This window comes from Nesoenas mayeri, assembly GCF_963082525.1.
Source record: "Nesoenas mayeri genome assembly, chromosome: 5".
NCBI classification, from domain to species: Eukaryota; Metazoa; Chordata; class Aves; order Columbiformes; family Columbidae; genus Nesoenas; species Nesoenas mayeri.
The window spans coordinates 3,285,290-3,296,094 of record NC_137548.1 but is presented as its reverse complement, the minus strand read 5'-3'; the positions used below and the strand labels follow the sequence as shown (position 1 = coordinate 3,296,094).

The following is a 10,805-nucleotide window of genomic DNA, read 5'->3' as shown; positions in this document are numbered from 1 at the left end:
GTGGATAACAGCTTAGAGAAGACAATTTGAAATGTACTTGCTGTGGCTATTTTTACTTTCCCTTCTAACGTTAACTGGTACAAAATAAGCAGCCAGTGGTACAGATGTGTCATGAGGTCACAAGAATCTGATTAGACCCCAGATTAATAGGACAGTTAAGAGCAAGACCTGCTTACAGAATACATATGAGTCAATAATGTACAGGATTTGGGGGGGGCAGGGGGAGTATGGCATGAGCAGCGCTTCTAAAAGAGGAGATAATAGAGGGGTCTTTATTGCCTTTGTCAGTGATGAGTTCCCTTTCATACAAGCCAGCGAACTGCATTGCTCTGAAACCCAGAAATAGTGATGATCCAGAGGTGTGAAGCTGGTTTTATCAAATCACAGGCCTAGCTCTGAGCAGGTCAAACCAGCTAAGTTTGCTGAAGGTTCCAGAACAACATCGCCAAGCCATTTTCCCTGGAAAAAAATACAGGCGTGAAAGAAAAGGACTCAGTTTACAGAGGCAGACCTCTGATTTTGAGAAGAGAATCGGTATCTGCAAGAACACAGGAAATTCACATTAAAAAAGTTATCGGGAAATGAGCAAATTGTGAAAGGCTGGTGAAAAACATGGAAGAACCTGAAGAGCAGCACAAAAGAAGAGAAGAATGCCATCAAATAACCGAGCGCGTCAGCTGCTCCGGTACCTCTTGTTTAACTCTATGATAAGTGATTATGTAAGGAGGAAAGTTTTAAGCTATAATTTAAAAAATGCTTAGATGGAGATAGTAATCTAACAGGTTGGCTAAATGTTCTAAAGGGTGGATTAATTAACATGAAACATGTCGTTCAGCTGAACCTATAAAACAGAGCTATGCTCTGACTCATTTCACACAGGTGATGTGTCCATTTTAATTAGCAAAAGTTGAATTGATGCTTTTTTTGCCTGGAATCCAGCCCGTACCTGTTACAGTCAGTGTGTCTGGACACCACGATGTGAGTGGGGAGAGGGGATCTCTCTGTTGAAAGGGTTTAGATCACATTCTGTTTATCAGGATCTTGGGGTGGGTGATGTTTCTCTTCTAGCGCTGAGCAGTTTTCTGTAACTTCATGCCATCCATCACCTGTTTTGATTTATTAGAAGGGTTTGCTCCATAAAACTCTGTTTATACCATTTCCCCAAATATAAGCCCTACCCGGAAAATAAGCCCTACCATGATTTTTTTCAGGATTTTTGAGGATGCTTGGAATATAAGCCCTACTCCAAAAATAAGCCCTAGTCATAGTTCATAAAGTCAATTTAAATAGCATCCAGTCAGCTATACATGTAAAAAAGTAAGCATCTTTTGGAGCAAAAAATTAATGTAAGACCCTGTTGTATGCAGCATGGAAAGCATCCATAAACGAGTCAGGCAGCAAAACATGAGGTTAAATTGGCACGTGTCTTATTCCAACAGGTTTGTGCAACAACTCTGGTTATTGGACAAGGTTGTTGGATCAGTTGGTGGTGAAACAGATGAAGCCTTTCTCTTGACCTGATGGCTACGCTTGGCTTTTGGGAAGAGCCCATTCTCATGGATGTTTCATAAGTCTTAGTAAGCTGGTAAACTAGTGAAGTGAGCTTAGTAGTGAACTTCTTAAGCTTAGTAAGTACATTGTAGCAACTCAGGTCTGTCACAACTGAGGTACCTTTAGGTGAGACCTGAAGAACACAAAGCAGGGAGAGAAATGAGTGATGGGTCTAGAGTTCAAGGAGTTAAAAATGATTGAACCCTTCTGTGTGTCCCTTGTAGTTCCCCGGACAATTTCACTGTTTCTCTCCATGTTCTGAGCATTTTCCCTGTTTTAAAAGGGAGAAAAAAACACTTCAAAAATTAAATCGAGAGAAGATTGAGAGCTCACATGAACCTGAGGACTCTGTGGCAGAGGTGGCATCTAACAGTAGTTCTGCTTGGCTCTGAACGTGATTAAGCCCTGTGTCACTGGTATTCCTTTAGCTCTTTAAAAAGTCAAGTTTTCTGAAGATTGTACAACAGTTACTTAGAAATAATTTGTGTTAAGTGGAAAAAAATAACAATATACTCTTTTGGTCCAAGAGCATTTGCTGCTTGAAGTGCTTATATTTATAATTGTGTCACAAGTATCAACTCTATGAGATCTACGCTGATAGATTTGCACAAAGGCTCTCAAAAGAGGTGGCCAAAGAGTTCTCCAGACTTAGTATTGCATTTCAGAGGCCTAGAAGAAAACTAACGTGCAAACCCTTGAAAAGAACAAACAGGACTTAATACTGGCTTGTCAACCCAGCTTTTTTCCCAAATAAAATAATGGGTATAAATAAGATGTTAGGATAGAACTCACTTCATTAATAAAATGAACTTGTTTTATTTCATTAAAATCTTGGGGTAATGTCATGACATGAATTTAAAGCACATATGTACTGTCAAACTTTTTAGATGAGACTGTACGTTAAATTGGCAAAGAGAACTGATGTAACAGATCTCTAAAATTCAAATAATCCAAAGCCCATGTATAACCCATTAAACAAGGAACACTGTTGGCATCTCCAAATGCAGTGGCAATGGGGAACCACCGTCAAACATGTTTTGGAGCCTGACTGTGTTATTTAACTCTTTCTGGAAGGTGTAGAAGGAAATGGAGAATTTGCGTTGATGATGGTGCAGTGGCTGAGAAGCAGCAGTTACTGAAGGTGCTGAAGGCCTCATCAAACCCTGATGGTCTGGATGTCTCAGAAGAAAACAACTTTTAATGAATTCCAGCACAAGCAGGTGCAAAGATGTGGATCTGAGAACAGGTGCTATTGGGACAGGGTGAGAGAAAATGGGGGTCAGGGAGTGTCAAAGAGATTTAGAGTGGGCAGAATAACCAGCTGAATGCACAAGAAGGAAAAATGCAGGATGAATACCTGGCACTGGTGAGATGCTCACAACCCACATGGCTCCATTTCTAGAAAAACATCCAGACTCTGAAGTTTCTGAGACCTCCAGAGCTTCTCATCAAAAATCTCCCTTGTTCTTCACCCCGCTCCCTTGCTACCCTGGTGTGTCCTGCCTCTCCCTCAACGTGGTCCATCCAAAGAGTTGTACCGAGGTGCCACGGTGAGGAGAGGGATCTCCTCAGGGACCACATGAACTCAGATCTTCTCAGATGTCGCATGAACTTAGGAGAGGGATAGTCAATAGGTCAAGAGAGGTTCTCCTGCCCCTCTGCTCTGCCCTGGGGAGACCAGGGCAGTTGTGGCCCCTCAGTTCCAGCAGGACAGGGAACTGCTGCAGAGAGTCCAGCGCAGCCACCAAGATGCTGCAGGGAGTGGAGCATCTCCCGTGTGAGGAAAGGCTGAGGGAGCTGGGGCTCTGGAGCTGGACAAGAGGACACTGAGGGGGGACTCATTCCTGGGGATCAATATGGAAAGGGGGAGTGTCAGGAGGATGGAGCCAGGCTCTTCTCAGTGACAACCAGTGGTAGGACAAGGGGCAATGGGTGCAAACTGGAACACAGGAGGTTCCACTTGAATATAAGAACTTGTTCATGGTGAGGGTGGCAGAGCCTGGCCCAGGCTGCCCAGGGGGTTATGGAGTCTCCTTCTGTGCAGACATTCCAACCCGCCTGGACACCTTCCTGTGTAACCTCATCTGGGTGTTCCTGCTCCATGGGGGGATTGCACTGGATGAGTTTTGCAGGTCCCTTCCAATCCCTGACATTCTGGGATTCTGTGATTCTGTGATCTCCTCAGGTGCCACGTGAACTTACAGGGATCTCCTCCAGTGTCACAGGAACTTAGGGGAGGGATCTCCTCAGGTGTCATGTGAACTCCCCCTCTAAATCCTGAATCATACCAGAAGCAAGACGGGACCAGGAAGCCCACCATCCCTCAGCTGATAACCACCATTGGAGAGCAGCTTCCCAAGCCCCCTGGGGAAGGTCATCCCACCACAGTCACTTCCGCCATATCTCCTGAGCTTGCCAGTCATATTGGGAGACACAGTGTCCATGTGTGAGAGAGCAGGTGCCACCCCCAGATTCACAGTGTCTGTTCCTGTCACCGCAGAAGGGAATTAGTTCACCTAACATGGTTCGATGTTGTCAAATCTGTGCTGGCTGTTACGTATCGCTGCTCAGCAATTTGATGCTTTTCTTGTTTTCTGGAAACTCTTCCCTCCTACTGGGTTCCCAAGGTAGTTGGTGACAGCACCAAGATGTATCCACCAGTTCCTCAAGTACTTCGGGGTAAATCTGTTACTTCAGCTAATTTGTAAGCAACTACTTCTTGTGCATAACCTAGCCTTCCCTTCTCTGCATTTTTATCCTGTTTTACCAGTGTTAACTCCTTTGGCCATTTGTTAATGAGTTGAACGTTGAAACAACAATGCATTAAACATTTAACAGCAGTTTTCCTGTATTTATTCATGCTTTTGGAGAAATTTGTCACACTTTGTCCTATTTGTACATGCCCTATTGAGTTTTAAGTTATAACGGAGCTTGTAAGTCCAAGTTTGTCCTTCAGTACTTTTGCTGTCTCCTTCACCACTACCTTGTTGTCCCATCATTTAGAAGATGACAACATATTAGAAAAACCTGCCCTCCTGGGCAGCCTTGTATCTTACTTATTGCCCACAGGCTCCCACTTACCAGCCTTCTGAACACACTGAAATTTGGCCCTATTCCTCCTCTTTCCCATGGCTGGAGTTCTCCAAGCCTTATTTTACTGTCACCATCTCCCCACATGGCCTCCTGCTGTCCCATCATACATTGGCACCTCAGATTGGGTTCTGAACCTGGACCATATTGTATCTGCAGCAAGAATTTACCAAATAGTCAGCATGACCAAAACACAAGGTACTACCAACAGCACCTTTTAGGGTGGAGAAAACAAAAGCCCACCTATAGCCGTATCCATCCTGAGAACACCATGGTAGGACATCCCCACAACCTCCAATCCCAAAAGAGCCGTTAGAGTTTTGTGAATCCTAGTTTGGGACATTCAGGCTTCATTGGAAGAGCTGCTATAGCACTGTGTGGATGTCAGTGGGAATCCCAAAGGGGCACCTTGGGGTTGTTCCCAAACTCCCTTCCCTTTGAGCCACCCCAAGTTATTCAGGTGCAGAAGACACAGAATGTAGTCTTAGCTCTCAAGTCTGACTCCCGTTGATATCAAGACTAAAAATTCCTTAGGCACAAGTATGAGCCTGGCCAGCATAGGCCACTTGGGTAGGTGCATCTCCCAATTATCTAAAATTTTCCTTCAGTTTTTGCAGGAATAAGATGATGATTCATGCAGGGGAGCAGGATCTGAGAGAAAAAGGCTCTTTTTCCTGAAGACAACAATTCTCTCTCTTGTGAGGAAACCGGCAATAAAGCCACGGGCCATCTCCAAGCACATGCAGATCTAAAGGAGCAGAGGTTCATCGCTTCCTCCAGCCCTTCCAGGAGCCAGGACAACTGGCAGTGTGTTCCCAAGAGAATTTCAGGAGAAACCAGCATCCCTGGAAACATGAGTGCTGGTTCATAAGGGGCTGTCTCATGTGCAGGGTGTCTGGAGGGACAGCAGTCCCATCAGTCCAGCCCAAGGCAATGGGGCCAGGAAGGAGCTGGAAAATCAAGGAGCTGTGCTTCTCCTGGGGAAGAGATGGGCCACTCTGCCCCAAACCTCACCTCTGCACCCACCAAGGGGCTGCAGACCTCTCCCGAAAGGTTTCCCATCCGAGACGTGCCCATTTTCACAGATGCCTCATCCCCAAATGCTGATGGGGAAGTCTCAACCCTCATGTTTTGGGTTGGTTTTTTTTCAGGGACTCATGACCCACAATGCAACTAAAAGGCTGAGAGAGTTGGGGTGTTCAGCTGGAGAAGAGAGGCTCTGGGGAGACCTTATTGTGGCCTTTCTGGACTTAAAAGGGGCCCATAAGAAAGATGGGGACAGACTTTTGAGCAGGGTCTGTTGTGATAGGACAAGGGGTGATGGTTTTAAACTAAAGGAGGGAGATTCAGGCTGGACATGAGGAAGGAATTGTTGTCCCTGAGGGTGGTGAGAGCCTGGCCCAGGTTGGCCAGAGAGGTGGTGGCTGAACCATCCCTGGAGACATCCCAGGCCAGGCTGGACGGGGCTCTGAGCAACCTGAGCTGGTGAAGATGTCCCTGCTCATGGCAGGGGGGGCACTGGATGGGCTGGGAAGGTCCCTTCCCACCCAAACCATTCTATGATTCTATACAAATCAGATATTGTAAGGCAAAGGCCTGCCCCCTTCTCCCCTTCTTGCTTTCACAGAGACTCCTAGAAACCTGGTTGAGCTCTAGATAATTTTTTGAAAGCCTGATGCCATCTGTAGCGACACGTAACAGCAGACAACTAAACCCAACCCATTTTCTTCCCAATAAGATCAGCTGGTCGCTTTTGATTTTCTCTAGAAACCTAACTCTTCAGGATCTTTTTTTTTTTCCCCTTTTTTTCTTTTTTTTTTGTTTTATTTTTGAAGTCAAAGTCTGTTTCCCTTTTGGTAGGTGACCTGTTTAATGTTTTCCCTGTGTCTGGGAACTCCTTAGTGTAATTAGCGACCTTTGAACTCCGCAACTAATCCTGAGCTATTTTGTATTCCTTACTCATCTTTAAGGCTGGACCTTTCTTTTCTTTTGAGTCCGCTGCCACAATTAAAGAAGAAACAGCTGCATTTCAAAGGGATTCCAATTCCAGAAGCTTAATCGTGATTGACATGTTCTTATTCTAAGCTATAAGAAACTCTAAGAGTCCTTTCTTGGGTTAAAACTTCAATCATTTTCTAAAAAATTATCTCAATATGGATTTTATTCATTTTCTTTGATAACCATTCTTTGCGATTTTTTTAACTTGAAAGATGCTTTGAGTTTGCGATGAATATGAACGGCGTCCACTGAAAGAATGAATGGTGTCAGGCACAGGCTGGATGCAGAAGTGCCTAAATTCCATTTATTGTCAAAATCTGATTATGAAACCTGATGTCTGCCATGTAGCTCAACACTCTTCCATATGCCCAAAAGGTAGGAGAGGTGTAAGCGTTTGCAAATGAGCCTCAGGAAGGCTGGGGAGGGAGTTGGCATAAAGCATTCTCTAGAAATCGACATTTTTTTAACTGTTTTTCCCAGTTTTTATAGATTAAAAAGCCATTGCCTTCCAGCCCTGGAAGAGCCCTTCTTCTCTCTTCAAGAGATGAATTCTCCATGAGAAATCACAGCAAAAAAACAACTGCAATAAAACAAGAATTGTTCAGTTTAAAACCATTGCCAAAACTGCACAACAAATGCTGAACGAGACTTTAAATCTCTTCCGAGGGCTGATCCTTAGAAATAATGGCAGCCTGTTGGGTCCTGTTATTTAATTATCTCCGTCTCACATTGGAATTCAGAGTGACCTCCGAAAGATGATCTTTAAAGAAAAACAGGCTGAAAATCGGTTTGTGTGCATGTGTTTGGTGGGCACAATGAGCCACGGGCATCGCTCGCATGTGCGGGTATAAACCTGTACAAAACGATCCCAAAAAACCCCGGATAAGGCAGCAGGCGAGAGCCGGTGTTTCTAAGACAAAGGTCAAATAAAAAAAGGATGTTAATAAACAGCCCTTCGGTTTAAAAGGGACTTTTTTTAAGGATTACATCTTAAATTCCAACAAATCAGATTTAGGAGTTACTGAAAGTGAAATTGATCCATCCCTCAGCCAAACTTTGCAATACTTTCCTGTTCTGACATCATTTAGATAGTTAGCTGTATTATCAGATTAAAAACCATTGTACAGGGCCGCTGAAAGGAAAAGGAGCCAAAAAGCTAAACACTGCCTGAATTCTGAACCTTTTAACCTGGCTGAAGTACGTTGGTCCCTGTTATGCAAATACCTTCAATCCTCTGCTAAGTTCAGTGGAAATAATTTTCTTGAATGACAGGTTTATTCAGCAAGGATTCAGTTGGCGATTAATCCCCCTTTGATCTAAGGTATTTCACTTAACTACCAGTTACCTCGTCCTGACAAAGTGCAACCGAGATTAGGGAGATCACTAGAACACGACCAGGGTGCGCGTTTATTCTCCCCAACCGTTCAAAGCGAAGGGCCAAGAATGCAATCTATTTTCAGTATTTGAAGATGGAAAGTCCTGTCTCCCAATTTAGAAAGTCAATTGAATACCAAGCGGTGTTTGGTCCTGATGGAACGGGGCAGACGGCTGAGGTACCGTCTTCAAAACCAAGATACTCCCACTCACTGTGATTTTTGCGACGTCCAGAGCTTGTTTTGCGGGCAGGTTTTTCCTCACGCTTACAGAGCCGCCGCTTTATTTCAGATTGGTGCGTGGCACGCGTAGATCTCTGCTTTTGAAAAAGCACATAAGGCACAAACAGTTTAATCTGTTCAATGCTATTCCTTGGGATTCCTCTTGCTTTTCGCTAAAAATCCCTTTTCCGCTTCTCCAGCAAGTGCAATATTTTGTGCCAAAACCTGTTTAGGAAGGAAAATACATCACGACAGATTAGAGAAATAACTCCCCAAAATACAAAAATTCAGGCAACTCATCTGTGGCTGCCTGACATCTGAAGTAAGATATTTTTCCTTTGCTTTCTCGCTCACCAATATGTTGTCTTTTAGCTAAATTATGACATCATTTTGTAGAAGTGTAACCTGCACAAAACGCTGCAGCAACCCAGACGGCACCACGGGAGCACGGTCCTGATCCAGGGCTTAGTTGGGTCAGGCCGTGAGAAGCTGATTAGGGGATTGGGCGCAAAGCTGTATTTTCTTATTGCGAGTGGAAAGGCGGAACAATATCATTTGCGGGATTCTTTTTTTCTTTGGTTAAAGTGGCCGGCAGAATTTTCACTCTAAACTCTGATTTTAGGGGGGTTGTTTGTATGTCATTATGCCTGAAAAAAGGGGAGAAAAATTATTTTATTGCACTTTTAGGACTTTACCCACCCTGAGATATTAGACATTTACTTAAACAAATACCTTGTCTGTAGGATCTGTTAAAATTAACCTCTTAAAGTGAAACTGTGTATATATGTCCTTGCAGAATCGGGGCTGTATTTGGGAATATCTACATTCCACAAGCACGCTTTAAACCATCCTTCAGATGTCCTGTTATCATTATTATTGTTGTTGTTATTACTATTATTATTAATACTATTATTACTACTACTACTACTACTACTACTACTACTATTATTATTATTATTATTATTATTCCTTTATATTAAATACGTCTGCGTTTTGCAAAAGCTCCTCCAGGAGATGAGTACCTGCATGTGAAGGTGCTGTAGTCTGAGCTGGGGTCCCCCCACCCCAGTTGTATTCCCTCCTCATTTACTCCCATTTCCAATGATCGTTTCTCAAGTGTTTCCTTACAACACTCCGTCCCTGCAACAGCCGCAAAATCCCCCCCGAAGGCTCATCGAAGGCCCCCATCACACTTGATCAGGTCAATAATACACAAACTAAGAAGGATTTGCACTCAAGACAGTAACAGCTTCTTAAGAGCCATTACAGTGTAGTGGGTTTAAGAAAGAAATCCCTTTTAAGAAATGCCAAAATCTGGAGTAACGTGATAGTCTGTAAGGCTTTAGGGTCTTTCTTGCAAATATAATGTTACACGTGCTTAGGATTTGGTAAAAATAAAAAGGGAGAATTTTAAAATATTTTCTATATTTACTATATAGAAGGGAAAGAAAGAAATGAAGCTTTGCAAATAAGCCCAAACTGTTGTCTACCTAATGTTCTAGCATAACAAATACAACGCGGTGACCACAAGCAATCAAAGCAAAGACCCGCAAGCCCCATGCTGCTCTCTGTACTGCCTCATTGGTGATAGATAATTGATGACTCGATTTAGATAATGACTACATTAAATTATTTAGGAAGACTGGGTCGTATTTATATGAGGTATAGAAAATGCCTCAACTGCATCACTCGGATTTTGAGCAAAAAGAAAAATGTGGAGGGGGTGTTTTTTATTTGCAGTGGTTGTGTGTGTCTGTGTTCATGTATATACACTATATATGGATATATAAGTATATAGTATAAACAAGATGGGAAATATCTTAAGGCAAAGTATCTGAATGGCAATTCATCAGTTTTGGTGGCTGTTTTTCCCAAATCAAGAAATAACAAGCATTCATCAAATACATAATATAGGATGATATTCTATTCTGATTACATTAAAAGCTATTTCCTAATTTATCACAGTAATCTGTGGTTTAATTTCTTAAGAAATGGGGGTTTGTTCAAAAACAGACGGCATCTCCAACATCCCTGATATGCAGATAATTTCTGTTTTCAGCCCTCAGCAGCATTTCTAGCAAATAAATACCTTAAATCACTGCGCAGAGCTCTGGTTTAAAGGTGAAGTACAATAGGTCAACCTCCTAATTTCAATAAAGGGCAGGGATATATTCATAAAAGAAGAACTTGATTTACTTCACCAGTTTCTACGGGCAAGGCCGATATTCTTCAAAGGCCTTTTCTGCCCTCCTGTGGTGGCACTAAAGGCAAAACCATCGCTTCAGCTGCAAAAACCAGCCTGGCAGGAAGGGATGGCTTCTTACTTGTCATTTCTCTATGCTGCTTATTATATATATATATGGTGTGGGTTTTCCAGCAGGTTGCTGGTTCACTGGTGTAACTGGTTTGCTGCACCATTGCAAACTCTGCTGCCTTGGATTTGGCCATCCCATTCTTCACCTTATTTTTTAAATTTCATTTATTCCTCCTCTATGTGGATGTTTCCTCAGAGTCTGGCAAGGTGTAGCTTAATTTTAGGGCTAGAAGAGGGTTGGGAATGACTTTGTTACT

At 43.1% G+C, this 10,805-nt stretch overlaps 1 long non-coding RNA gene across 1 annotated transcript; it reads left to right on the top strand.

Moving 5' to 3' along the window:
* The first annotated feature begins 318 nt into the window (after positions 1 to 318).
* On the top strand, positions 319 to 2,696 carry LOC308040620. Its single transcript, XR_013922151.1, has 3 exons — positions 319 to 685; positions 1,440 to 1,577; positions 2,626 to 2,696. It is a non-coding gene; the product is annotated as an uncharacterized lncRNA (long non-coding RNA).
* The last annotated feature ends 8,109 nt before the right edge of the window (positions 2,697 to 10,805 follow it).